General features: G+C 40.8%; 1 protein-coding gene across 1 annotated transcript in view; it reads right to left on the reverse strand.

The window, feature by feature from the left end:
* Nucleotides 1-13,729, reverse strand: part of MEGF11 (multiple EGF like domains 11) — a 257,722-nt gene that overhangs the window by 154,061 nt on the left and 89,932 nt on the right. The gene's annotated exons all lie outside the window — the stretch shown is intronic.

Here is a 13,729-nt window from a genome sequence, read left to right on the forward strand (position 1 = left end):
AAGCAGAAATTTTCCCCCTCTATTCTTCTACTTGAGAAAAACATTTAAATAACAGTTTGGTCAGTCCAAAATTCCTGTTTCCACTCAGAACCTTTACTCCTTAACTCCTGAGTTAAGATGGCAAATATTTGGTAAAAATAAAAGCATCCCCTGTAACAAATTTCTGATAGCACTGTCTGAATAGGCTGGTTTATGTAGCAAGAGAGAATCAATGATCTTGTTATCACTGGCACGTAACGTAATAAAACAATGAAGGAGTTTTCTCCTCAAAAATTCAGAAGGGAGGAAGAACTGTTCCATAAACTGATACCAAGAGAAGACAAACTTTTCTTTACTGGATATTATTTTTTTGAAAGTATTTAAAATAATTTCAGTTTAAGCTGACATTTTAAAGCCCAAAGAACTTGCACAGGGAATCTAGCAGGGTACAGAATAAATTAGGAAAAAAATTAATTCCTATTGAAAACACAGAGAGAACTAAAATGTTATTTGTAGAATCAATTAAATGAAAGAATTAATACTGAATTCTTAGAGTTGTCCTCAAAAATTGCCAAGACAAATACAAAAACGATACAATGATACAATGATAGAATAACAGTTACAAGTCTAATGTGCATATAGAAAAGGCAGCATGTTTAAATATTCATGAACCAAATATTTATTAAAATTGTCCTAAGTAGCCCCGGAACCAATTCAAAGCTAAGCAGAGATTTGGGTGATTGGTGAGTGAAGGAGAGGTGACAGGGACACATCAAAGTACCTGAGTCTCCTGCAATCAAATTAGAAGAAATTTCTGATGAGAATAGTTGTACCTACTACAAAGACACGACTTAGAAACATTAAATATTGAATTTAAACATTTGACAATGGCTGAGTTTCTGTTGTCATTTATACGAATCCAGAGGAATTCCACTTGTGTCGTTCTGTACGAATAAAACTGTGATCAAAGTGGGACCCAGTGCTCTCCCAAGATGCAACATGTTCTTTACAACAACAAAACAAATGAAGCAAAAGAGAATGAAAAGTGAATTAGAAAAACATTGATCTTGCAGATACAAAACAAAGTTAGGATAAATATTAGCGCTGATGATTTCCTTTCCATTATCCACAATGTGTTTTTCCTCACAAAGAAGTGGTTTAACACCATCTATCACTCATGCAATGGATGAAGCGTGAAAGATGCCTTCAAGCAAGTTAGCAGCTTGGCTGGGCCTCCATTTGTCATAGTCACACACAAAGAAAAAATGCACCTCCTAATCCATTCAAACATGCTGCATCCTGGAAGAACAACCCAACATCTGGACATCTAGAATACAGACCGCAACATCGTGACTGCATGTCAAAGTAATTAATTGTCATCATTTCTTTCTGCCAGACAGAACACATACATTCACTACAGAACACACGACATTTGATCGTACTAACTTAATGAGAACACCTATTTCTTCTGTAGCAGTTTCCCTGTAGAAACTCAAGTATCCCACACAAAGGAGGTTAGACTCACCACCATATAAAACAGCAAATGAAGTAAAAACACGGGAAGGACACGTCCAGACTGACACAGCACTCCAGAAAGAAAAAGCCAAAGTTATTCTGGATTCCCGAGAATTCATCCAGCTAAAATTAATCTCTCCCTACCTCCCACCCCAGCAGGAAACCTTGCAATCTCTATGGAAAAATGGACCTTCCGTGCCTTTCATGTCTTGCCGCAAACCTGCCTCCTTCTGCAGTTCGTTTGCAGGCTTTGATGTTTATTTTGGAAACGATCACTGCAATCTGAGTAAGTGAAGTGGGGTATGAGACCTTGGTCCTTGGCTAAAAACTATCCTGCAATCAATTTTCATGATCTACTGATACTGCTACATAATTAGATCACGGCAACTCTGGAGAAAGGGTTCATGAAAGTCAGATTTAAGCAGGGTAAGAAACTCTTACCTCTATTACTACCACAAATGTCCATTGTTTCATGTTTTAGCTGTTTCTGTAAAAATCTGAATTTTGCAGGTTCATTTCACCCAATCTAACCTGCATTTGACACATATTTTTAAGCATTCTGGACAGGGCTGCTATAGCCTCGCAGTCTCTGGCCTTTGCATGAATAGGCACTGTATGAGAGGCAGAAAACCTATTGGAAATGATGAACCGCAGAGACTTTTTTGTTGAATGACCACCCTCCGAGATCAAAGAATGAGTGTTTTATCTCTCTTCTTTCTGGTTGATGCCCACAAAGATCTTCCTGATATGAAATACTCTCAGTAATAACACACACATCATCTCTATCTGGCGTTTACTGTTGTTGCTAATGGGGCCTAAATCCTTCTTGCACAACACACACCAAAGCTATCAAAGTGGTCAAAACTTACTATTACAAAGTAGCTGTGGATGGGAAACTTTCTCACACACTCTCTCTTTTCCAACTTTCTGCAGTGAAGTCCCTACGGTTCTTTAAGCGTGTCTACGTTTAGCAGTAGATCTCTTTCTATTTCACTCCACAACGCAGAAACGCAACGTGCATTTTTATTATCTGATTCTACTCGTCTTTTAGGTCACTGCTCATATTCCGTGAGTTCTTGCCATTGCAAAGACACAGACATAGCTGTGACACTTGGGTCTCTCCCTGGCTTCCCTGGCAAATGGCCTTCATGCTTTCGTCAACGAGATTCAGGGCTCTCGAACTCTCATTTTCACTCCCCAACTTTCACATATTCTGCTGGGCTAACATAGGCATGTTTAATAAATAAAATGCTGCAGCTTTTCTGCACCAAGTCAAGTCTTTTTGAGCGGTAAAGAAATCACTGGAGGATGTGCTTGTTACAGACCACACATTCAAGACAATCAAATGGTATAAAAAAGGGTTAAGACTGAAGGTGTAAAGTGTTTTCATGAGTACATCAATACAAGTGAACTCTTGACTGTAGAAATTTTCCATAACGTGCAGAATTTCTGCTACTTCTTTTGTAAGTGACAAAATAAAAGCTGACTATCGAAAACGGCACTTTCTTTCCTTGCACTCCCTTCCAGGCCAAGAAAAGGCAGTTTTGACAGCCGAATGCACTATAACTTCCATCATCCCTCTTCAGTACACCACGTTTAAACATTAAACAGTGTTTATTGAAGCCATAGTGCCAATGACTACTATAGAATAGATGTTTACATTGCTTCATAAACACTTACATGGGGTTCTTTGCCGGCACCAAAAAAAGACAAATGCCACTTCAACCAGAGCGCTTCACCTGTAAATCCTTCTTCTGTCAGGTTATCACCACTGCTTTGCGAGCATTAGATCCTTTCTCACTTTTTAAACTGTTTGCATGATAAAAAGATGTTCTTTCAACATCTCGGCTTTAGCCATTTGAGACAATTCCTGGCCTGCTGAAGTTTGCATTCCTTTTATCATTGCCGTTCCTTTTCTCTCAAATTCATAGTCATCTTCAGCCTCATTGATGCTGTGGCATCTCCCGCCACCATTCTATCCCCTCTCCTTCCACTTCACTTTCTTATTTTGACAAAATCTGTAATTTCTACGTGCTAGAATCAGCCAGTTACTGTCCTCTCACAAGTCTGAAATTCTTGGTGCATCACACGCAGCTGAGTGTTCATTTTGCAAAACATCTAAATTCAGCTATTCATTGTCTCGAGTCCCGTTATCTGCCCACTGAGCTCCTTTCCCATACCCAGCTGCTTCCGGCTGCCATCTCGCCTTGCTTATTTTCCCATTTTTCCCTCCAAATCCCTCCTCTGTCACGTCTCAACCTTCCTTTTGCGCTGCTTTCTATTCCGTGCTTCCATGCACATCACCTTCCCCTGGCTCTTCTTGGATCTGGCCTCTGTTAACGACTATATGTTTGTAATGGGTGGTTGTGCTACAACAGTCTCCTCTGGAGTGTCAGGTAGGATGCTACACACCATCTGCTCATTTATTTCCTTTGGTCACAACACATTTCCTCATATTATATGCTTTTTTAGCAGATAACTATGAGTCCCCCACACTCCCTGCCAGGTCCAGATGCTCGGTCAGAGCGAAGCGCTCGCCGGCGCGCAGTGGTGTGAAGACTCCGTCCCGCCAAACCCTGGGTTTACACTCAGATCTGCGCTTGGTGACTCCTCCGCTATTTCATTATTTCTCTCCACGTCACTGAGGCAGACAAGCTGTGTCAACAAACATTCATTTCATTGAGGAGACAAGATATCTGCTCCTGTGGCAAACTCTTTTTCAGCATTTTATAAGGACTACAAAGAAGTGCCAGGGTATCATTTGAAGGGTCTAGGAAGGATTTTCATGAGAACAGGATTTCTCAGAGAAATTTCTTCCGAAAATACTTCACTTCGAAAGTATGCTATCACACTTCCAATAGCACAAACGCTGGGTGAAACAAAGAAGAAAGCTCCCTGAAACTTTCACATTTTACACCGAGTGATTTAAGGCCATCATGGCCTTCTCTTGGCACTGCGAAGTTACTAGAAATGCAAGCGATTGTGAGGCTGTGGTAAAAAGACACTCCGAAGAAATTTTTTACCTGAGTTTACCTGTACAATGGCAAACTTGTCTCTTGGTTTTGCTCTAAAAGAGGACTCTTATTCATACACAAATATTTTACTGACATGGAAATAACTCTTAAAACCATAAATGACGGAAGGATTCAACATACTGTCATATACCCATTAGGCAATGGAGCAAACCGGCGTTATCGGTCTCTCATTTTAAACTGTCATGTCGCATCACTTCTGCATACTCTTCTGCAGATCTGATCATCACATCTCTAAAGTTCATAAAGCTGCCTCCGGGCTGTATTTTAAATACAACCCACCCAAGACACCAAGGCCAGCTGCACACACATCATAGCCTCACTCATCTTTAGCAAAGATATTAACTGATGGCCGAGCTCGGAACCAGCACCACTGCAATCTGCTGCCCTTTTTCAGCTCTGATACAGGCCCACTTCATCCACATGATGAACACACTCAGCGCCACAGAAATAAAAAAAGAAATACGGACTCCTCTCCTTGTGGACGCTTATCTGGGATCACACAAAATCAGGGTGAATTGTGAGGAAAAAATTTAGCATGTAACACTTTCCTTTAGCAAAAACACTGCCTACGTAACCATCAGGTCAGTGAGAAGGCGCAGGAAGGGAGGAGATAGGAATGATATGGATTTCATTTCAGAAAGCTGTTCAGTAGGGCAGCCAAAATACAGTTGAAATATACCCAGCTGCTATTTTTTTGAAATAAAGTATTTTAGTATCTTTGTGATAGATGCTGGAATTTACAGCTAAGCAAAGAAACACTCGCTATCAGGGAAAGCTGCGTCTCTACATGGTTTCTTCCTGCAACCTTTCCTCCCGTGCTCGGCCATGCTCACTGATGCTGTTCCAATGAATTTCCTGTCTCTGCCGCAGCTCACGGGTATCAGTACACGAGAAGCCTTGTATCTAACGCTAGGTGACGAATGAATGCTATTTTCTAACAAATTTTACCTGCTGGGGGCCTGAGGGAAATGTCAAGTCTTATTTCCGAATGAAACCTTTCGTTTCTCCTTTTGATTTCAACCTTTCATCGCTGCTCATAAAATTGTGTTGTAACGAGAAGAACAGCATCTTTCAAAAAAATCCTGAATGGGGCAGTCGGGCTTTTCCCAGCCGTAGCAGACATCTGTGGAGACGGTTATTCATAATCCAGAAAAAGTCAGAGCTGCTCTAGGTTCAGGTGCCTGCAATAGCTCCCAGGGGATTTTCCGATGCCTTAATGCTGGGCAGTGAGCTGAGCTCTGCCCTCTCCAGGCGTTCCCTGAAACACCTCCCCGTGCCAAACACACAGACAGGTGGTTCGGAAGCTTTCCCAAGGACACTGTACTGCTTTTTCTGTTTGTCAGCAAGCGAAAACCCCGGGAATACTTTCCAGTGCATGTCCACATCTGAGATTTTCACCTACATTTTGGGAGAGGGAATTCTGCTCTTTTCTCCAAGTGAGAGCTTCTTAGTGACCAGGCCATAAAATTATACCAAGGGTACTTTTAAATTGATCTAAAGGCTGTTCATTTGTGTAGTGCACATTTAAAGCCAAATTATTGTAAGATGCTCCAGCAATGAAATTTAGCATCAGCAATTCAGTTCATTAAAAAGCATATTTTAGTAGGTTCTTTCTTTTATAGCTATTACCCTGTCTAAAGTGAGAAAAACCTCAGTGAAATTAATAAAACTAGCAACTCGTCACACATACGCTGCCTTTCGATGAAGTCTCCTCTGCTCTCACCAGTTCGGCAGCCAAGGGAAGATGTGTGTGAGCCAAATTCCCCCTTGCATAACCACATCAAACCTGCATGGGAGTGCATCTAGCCTATTCAGTACTAGTAACCATGGTTTCATTTACTGAAAATTATCCTTCAACTGTAAAGTTTTAGCCAATCATCAAGTCATTCCCCAGAAAATAGAAGAGCTACGTTATAAAATCCACTTCCAGATGTGGCAGATGTGCTCCAGGTTCAGCGGGGCTCAGCTTTGGGAGGGCTGGTCGCTCTGTACTCTCGGTTACAAAACCTCCTCAACACCATGGTCTTGCTTTGGTAGAGAACTTCCACGTATAACCCTGCTTGCTCCCAAAGATCCACACCCACCTCTCTTCTCTGAAATCTAAATGTCTTTTTATACTCCCTTTGGAAGGATTAGTCCCCGATGTACTGCCCTCAGGACAGGTTTTACACAATAAGGTTTGCCCACAGCTTGCCTTCTTGGTTTTCAGCAAGAATTCAGTGTTGTATTTAGGGCACCAGCGGACTGATCTTCCAGAGGTATCCAGCATATACAGTTGCCTAATAATTTGGTTACACGGAACACAGAAAGACGATATCAAGAGAAAGAGAACGAGTACAAAATGGTGGTGTCGCCTCAGGCCAGTTTAGAAGACAAACTCTTAGCATGCAGCAGCCTCAGCAGCTACTACTCTGGGTATAAATGGGAAGCATGGTTTCAACAGATCATCTGAATTTTATATGAATATTCACTCCAGCACACAACTCATTATGGGCTTACCTCTTAAACCAAAGCACCAAACATGGAAAGAACCAAACGCTTCAACAGAGGAGATGACTGTGGTAATATTGTAATAATAACATACAATTGTGCAGGCTTATTCTGGTAACACTTTACATTTTAAAAAAAATCTTTATTAGACAACTGGAGGCCTGTTACACTACATACCTAAATTATTTTCTTATCACATCTCTATCATCTGGTACTCACCTATGTGCTGAGTCAAAACATCGTCTCTGTCTAGAACTACGGAGCATATTCAGATCACTGACCTGTGTATCATGTTCTCTGCAGGACACCTGGCATTAGGTTTGAGCCTCTTTTTCTTGATTCTGGGGAAGCTGATGGTGGTTTTATTTCACTGAAAGAAGTACCTGCTGTTGTGCAGCCTGTAGGATACTCAAGAACTCTTGGTCCCTAAATGAGATCCTCATCAACCTGATTTCCCCCCTCATCTCTTAAGTTCTCATTCAGATAATGACTTAAGCATTTATCTAAAATAACATCAGTTGTTCGCTATTGACTTGAAAAGGACTATTCATATGCATGAAATACGCTGCTAGACCAAGCCTTGAGAGCAGCGGCACACGCCGGAGGGCAGAACCCAGGGACTGGAGCAGAGTCAGGTCAGCTCAACCGACTCTTCAAAATCATTCAGAAGAGACATTCACCAAGGAGGGCTGGGACTGCGGGGGAAATAACCTGTCACTAGCTTGGCTTTAGATGTGACCGGCTGATTTGAGGAAGGAAGTCCCTTCCCACGCTCTGACAGGGAACATGAAGATGGAGGTGGGAAGTAAAAGGACACAGGGTGCTGAATTTCTATTTTTTACTCACTTTAGTACAAGACTTAAAACAACTGGCAACTGATCTATTCATCATCAATGAATCACACAAAAGTGTAGAAAGAAATTTCTTCCCAAAGTAAATCTTGGATCTACTTTACTTTTTTTCCAGAATTAACTGCTGCCTTTTGCTCCGCCCCGTTGCTTTGGGAAAAGCCCAAGTTAATACAACTATTGTATCTTTCCATAAGCTTGCAGCACCTCCAAAACTCACAGAATCTTAGAGGATACTTCACATCTCTAACAGATCAAGGAGCAACTGCCACAAACGACTGAGCAGATATTAACGGTTTCAGCAAGAGACAAAATATTCCCACTGAATGAAAAATCATGGATTAGCCCAGTTTAATGCAGCCAAATTATCTGTGTAAAAATATATACAGGACATGCTGCTGTGCTACTAACTGCACTGAACAGCAGCTTGTGTTTACATTTTGATTCCCTGGTTACAGGCTGTCCTGCGTGGGCTGGGCCCATGAAGATCTGCTGCTTAACACATGAAACCTGGGTACAGCAGCCCAAGTGCGTGGGCGCACATCCAGCAGAGGAAAAAATTAAACACAAGCTGTTTACCTGATTACACCGCTTCTGCAGTGGTTGAAGGGAGCTGGAGATTTTTGAAGTTTAGGGAAGAGCAAGTTGTTAGAACTGAAAGAGACAGAAATCAATTCCAGTCTGTAATTGCTACGGAAAGATCCTTGTATGAGCCTCACTGGGGCTTGTTTTTATACATTTGCATCTCTTTGCATGATGTAGTTGTCACTGAGTCTGCAAATCACATCAAAATTAAGGTGCAATTTGAGCTTGGCTTAAATGAAAAGTGTATTAAACTTTAACATCCACATGCTATGGATATGAAATTCTGTTTCAGCTAAAGCATTAATTAAGCCTGGATCCAAACTGAAGTTTCACAGGTTTAAAGAGATCTCTAGAAACTGCACCTATCTCAACAGCTGGAGTGGCAAATGAAATACATGGGCTTTGGGAGAAGCAGAAATATTGTGCTCGGTCCTGTCACCTCATTTGGCACTCATATACAACAGCCACTGTGATAGAAACCCACAGCGTTGCCAAATTCCCATACAAGAAAGACAGACAGATGTCCTTCAGGGACTGAATCTAAGTAGTGGCCACTAACAGGTGAGAACAGCTGAGTTCTTGCACTTTGGCACCTCTTTGGTGGATATTGGTGGTTTCCCAGTCAATCCTGTCCTAAAAACCCGAGGACAAAAAATAAACCAATGATTCCAGTAGATCAGTCCTTGACATTACACTAAATTTTGGTTGAGCCTTTATTCACAGACCAGGAATCTTTCCTTTGAACTTGATTTCTTCTTTGGAAATAGTTCAAAGCATTTTGAGAACACGGAAGCCAAAATCAAGCCTGAGAAATACCACAGACTCACTTTAAAATACTCTGGTTTTCTCCTGAGATTTCTACTGTTGCTTTCCATAGCTTGTGTCCTTTCAGATTTAGCAAAGTACCTGCAGCCCTCATTCATCACCAGTCTCAGAACTGAAGCACTCCAGCTGCTCTAGGGCTATACCCTTAAGCGTGATCTTGCTGTGATGTTACTCATGCTGCTTGTTCTGACCTTGGCTATTTTTGACAAAGAGATAAAGATGAAATATGCTCTCGTTCTTAATGACAGTCTGTACAAAACATTCCTTCCAAAGGAAACCACGTTATCCATATGTGTACACTACCCATCAGCCTATGCCAGACAGCAATATTATCATCTCTCTCCCCAGGTGACATCGCATGAAGAAAGATGGTTTGGCATTATTATACCAACATCTCTTTAATTACACTTTGGGCAAGTACTAAATTTGCTCCTGAAACTAGTAGCAAAGCAAACATTTTCAAAACCACTTTATTTTTTTCATTACAACTTCTGTGTTTCTTTCCTTTGCAATTTCTCAAACTGGCACACATACAATTTTGGAAGGTTCTTGCTTTTAATTCAGGGCTCTTGCTCTGATCTTTCTTTTTCCTGCCTGTTGTTCACTGTTTTGTGAATCCCCTTCTAACCACAAAGATTTCTGTTCACTTCCCCACAATGAAAAATGCTCATGAGAGTAAAAATGGTCTTAAAAAACATTGCCTGATGAGTTTTAGCATTTTGAAAGAAAGATCACCTTATTCCTTGTAGGCCTGATGAATTCAATGAGAGGCTTGTTCAGATTTCACTGAGGTCTTTTTAGCTGTTTCTTCAAAATTGATTCGGTAACATCCTTAAACACTTGCTTAACTTAAAGCAGATGAAAAGTCCTACTCGTGTGTCAAGTGAAGGATCTGCTTAAGTGCTTTGCTGGGGTGGGGCCGAACGGCTTGTAAATACAGATGGTTGTTCTCGAGACCCAGAAGAGGCCAGGGAACCACCAACAGTCAATTATATTCCTACCAGAACCTCCAGCCAGTATATCATAGTGTTTGAAGTTAATTGCTTCGAAATAATTGGACAGGTGAGCAGGTAAGATCACGCAGAGCATTTGCAATTTTCCTTTGTATTTAAAAAGACAACAGAGCAGATTGCATGGACAAAATGGGCATGATTTTAGTAGAACAAGTTCAAAAGGAAGGGAAAAGGTATGAGTTTTTTAAAAAGACTTTTCCTTTTCATTTTTAGCATCATTAAAACCTTGAAAACATTTTATTCAAGAGCTTCTTTAGTTAATACCTCATTACTTCTCTTTTTATTGTTATGGTAATCAAGTCCTAATATATTGCAGCTTTATAGCACGAAATCAAGGCTAAGCCTGCGGGCAGCGACAGATGTCCAACAGCATGCAGTAAAAGACAGGTATAGAGGCATGCAGAGCTGAATATGGCACAGGGTTTTTTCATAATTGTTTAGCAATTCATCTGAAGTGATTTTAACCTTGACAACAGATGAACTCTAACATGGACCGTGATTAGTCAGGGGGAAGCGGCACTGAACAGCAAGTTTTGTGATTGTTGTTCTAAAGGCTGAGTTTTAGGAAAGCATGAAACAAAGTCTGAGAAAGATGATTAAATTGTTTGGATGACCACAGACTGTAGCTGTAACTATTCAAAAGATTCAACTGAGAATATTCTAGCCAAGATAGAATGGTAATACCGGGAAACTGCATTTAACACCAAAACCTTGCCCCCCATAGGAAATCTGTCCTCAGTGTCGGAATTCCTACCTCCCCCCCCGGCACAGGCAGTCTTTGCGGTGCACCAAAAAAGAAAAACATTTGGATCCAACTTCTGGTTTCAAAGTGACACTTGGACCTTGTGCTGGAGCTCTGCTTAGGGCTGAATTTCACCCATCAAACCAAATGGAAGTTAGATATAACTTTTAGAAAGCTATAATGGTCTCATCGGCAGGGTGTTGAAATACCATCTCAAAAAGAGCGAGTGTCCCCAGAGCTTTTCCATGTCAACAGTAACAGATGACCCCTGGTCTCAGGTAGGCTCCACTTCTCAACACTGTTTTCAGGAAACAGCTCCTGTGAGATTTTCTAAATTTAAAAGAGGTGTTTTGCCTAGCAATCCCTTCCCCAGTAAAAGAATTTCAAACAGCCAACATTAAAAGCAATATGCCTGTGATTTAATAAAATCACCGAGGACCATATGGAAAGTGCTGTGGCCCCACGAGAGCTGCACGTCCCACCAACAGCTTCAGATTGTGCAGAGCACAGCCCAAGGGGCGGCTGTTCACAAACACCCAACAGTTCACGGTTGTCATTGCAAACGTGTAACCTGCACAGCAGCTGCCCAACGTGAATGAAGGAACAGCGAGAAAGTAAGAACAGGTAATACATTATTGCAGTAGAAGTGAAAGATGTTTTCCAGATTACTCCTGGCTAACAGTAAGACATGACTCAATACGTAGATCGCCAATGTATCTGAAAATCCCTGTTAACCTCAGCCAGGCTAAGGGTCCCAGTTTCTCTCTTCTCTCTTGGAAACAGAATAACAGCTCTACTGGATTCAGCTGATATCTGTTGTATACCTTTTAATTTAAATAAAATCTCCCAACAATAAAGAGACCAGTCATCCAAATTCCAGTGTGAAGCATAAAGGCGAGCAGCGCTCGCGGCTGCAGGAAAAGCTGATTTCTCGGGGGCTGTTCACACTTACAAGCATTACACTGGACAATGCTTGTCAGAGCAGACCTTGGGACAGGAATTCATGTAGTCCGGCTGATAACAAATGGAATGAAAGACAATGGGCACTATAGTCCAGCAAACACACTAATTATATTAATAAAATGAAAGCTTAAATTTTAAAGCTAATCCTGGGCTATCATTTATAAATGTTAACAGGGCATATTTAATTTAGGAATTGGCTAACTCTTCTCTTTCCACTGCTGAAACCTCATAAATGAAATATACTGGATTGCTGCCCAGTGCGGAAATAAAAGTTATGAATAATGTTTCTATCTCAATCATTGTCAGTGCTTTAATATTCCTAATTACTTTTAAAAGCTAAATATTCAATATAGGAAAAACCCTCTTTTCCTTTTATCTTCACTTGCAAGAGGAGTGCAGTTTAATAAGAGTCACTGGGTAGTTTTAGCCCATGAGACCATTTTGTGCTCTGACATCTCCTCTCTATGGAGTGCTTGTTACCCTGTGATCATGTTTGTATAAATGTATACATCTATATGTGTGTGTCCACGTTGTCACAGTATTTTTAAATTATTATTATTGTTTTTAACTTCTCTAAGTGCATATGCACTGTATAAATACTCACTGGCTGTTAGGTTAAAATATCTGTTACTAAAAATAACCAAAGGATAAAATGAGCTCCTGAAATTCTCTACAATTTTTACAACTGAAAATACTGTTTCTCTTTTTAAAAATATTGTTATAGAGAGACATTCAGTATGTTATGCTGCCCAATTTTTCCATTGCCTACATGTCAGGTAAGGTTGCGTCAACCCCCAAAGCTTGGCCTCTCCTTCTGTCCTTCCTCCCTGCTCAGTCCGTTGCCTTTTCTGCTGTACCTGAGGAGACATCAGCAAAGCCACTGACGAAACACCAGTAACTTGGCCAGAGACCAGTCTGCCCATCGAGCTCAGGCTCTGTGTTCATTCCCAGTCACATTTAACTCTGTTCCAATGTCTCTCTTTATAGATCCCTTTTCTGTTATCTTTTTGCCTGGTAATGATGCCTCTTTTCTAAGATCCCAATCAATTTGGGAGAAAGGAAGTAAAAGCAAAATGAAACGTTCATTCAGTAAATGACTCACAGCATCTTTCTCGACGCAGCTTTATTTACTTGCCTGACGCACAAATAGACTCCAGTTAACAAGTTTATATCCGTTCTGCCAATAACATATCGGGCCTGTGTTGCAGAACATCTCTGATGTTTGTCCTGGGAAGAACGCTGCCTGTTTCATTCCAGCGTGAACCAATAACATAGACTTAAACTTATCATTACCAATTCAGTGTCTGACATAGAGCTTCCCCAGCTGAAAGAATTGAAAGTCTCAAGTGAGAATTAATTTCCCAGGAAAAGATGCAGAACTCCCAACTCTACCATTTAATTTAAGGAGTGGATTTCAAGTCAGATGGTAGAATCTGGGCTGTGTGAAGAGTCAATGGCAAAACTCCCACTGGCTTCAACAGGACAAGGACTCTATCTAAAACCAGTGCTTTCCAAAGCACTCCAAGTACTCGCAAAGTATTTAATGAAGAATACTTTGTATTAAAGCTTTAAGAGAGAAATAAATCATTGTAGAGCTGTATTATCTATACCAGTACCCTAATAACAGGACCAAAAGCATTAGGAGCATCCTCTACCGCATTTAACATTTCTTTGTAAAAACAAGCAAAAAAAGGTGAAAGTCATTATCATAGGATGGGGTATTATCACATATTG

Source organism: Caloenas nicobarica, chromosome 10 (genome assembly GCF_036013445.1).
Source record: "Caloenas nicobarica isolate bCalNic1 chromosome 10, bCalNic1.hap1, whole genome shotgun sequence".
NCBI classification, from domain to species: Eukaryota; Metazoa; Chordata; class Aves; order Columbiformes; family Columbidae; genus Caloenas; species Caloenas nicobarica.